General features: G+C 40.9%; 1 protein-coding gene across 2 annotated transcripts in view; it reads right to left on the bottom strand.

The window, feature by feature from the left end:
• Window positions 1-376: 376 nt before the first annotated feature.
• mfsd11 (major facilitator superfamily domain containing 11) overlaps window positions 377-645 on the bottom strand; it is a 13,268-nt gene continuing 12,999 nt past the window's right edge. For both annotated transcript variants that reach the window (XM_032537120.1, XM_032537119.1), the window contains one exon: window positions 377-645. This exon is cut by the window's right edge and continues 548 nt beyond it. The gene's annotated coding sequence lies outside the window, so the exon portion shown is untranslated.

Genomic DNA, 645 nt, shown 5'->3' with positions numbered 1-645 from the left:
TATATATATATATATATATATATATATTATTGTGTAAGGGCTGTGCTGCACTTATTGCAGACAATGCAGCCGACTATATCGGTACCTTTCTAATGTAGCAGATGAAAGCATGTTTGTGTTGCATGAGAGTTTGTGCGGAGAGATGCTTATTTCCTGTGTTTTGTGTTGTCTTTGCAAAGAACGGGCAGAGTCCCAAAAAAATTCCATTCTGGGACAATAAAGGATATCTTATCTTATAACATAGTAGAAGCATTGAGGGTGAACATGTCACACTCACAAATAAAAATTGAAAAGTTCAACTTCTTGATACTGTTTCCCTTTTCATTGCTTTGCCCCCAATTTGCCGTCAGGTAAAAGGGTACTTTGGATTTTTTTGAAGTGGGGTTATATGAGGTCCTTCTCCATAGTCAGCGCGTTTCCTACAGTAGATGGGGTCGGCACACCCCCCGTTTGGAGAACGCAAGAGTACCAACATGGGAGCTAAGCAATTTATTCTTAAACAGGCTGTCAGGTTTTGTCTTCAGATCTCCAGCTGATTCCCAATAAAGTCAGTGTTATTCCTCTTCTTCCCACAGGCACTAGCAGTGGGATCCACTACCCCACCCTCTTTATATCATTGCTGACAGGCCCTCATATCAAAAGTAC

The sequence above is a fragment of the Etheostoma spectabile genome, chromosome 15 (genome assembly GCF_008692095.1).
Source record: "Etheostoma spectabile isolate EspeVRDwgs_2016 chromosome 15, UIUC_Espe_1.0, whole genome shotgun sequence".
NCBI classification, from domain to species: domain Eukaryota; kingdom Metazoa; phylum Chordata; class Actinopteri; order Perciformes; family Percidae; genus Etheostoma; species Etheostoma spectabile.
Note: the sequence above shows the minus strand (reverse complement) of the source record. Positions and strands in the feature narration are given on the sequence as shown.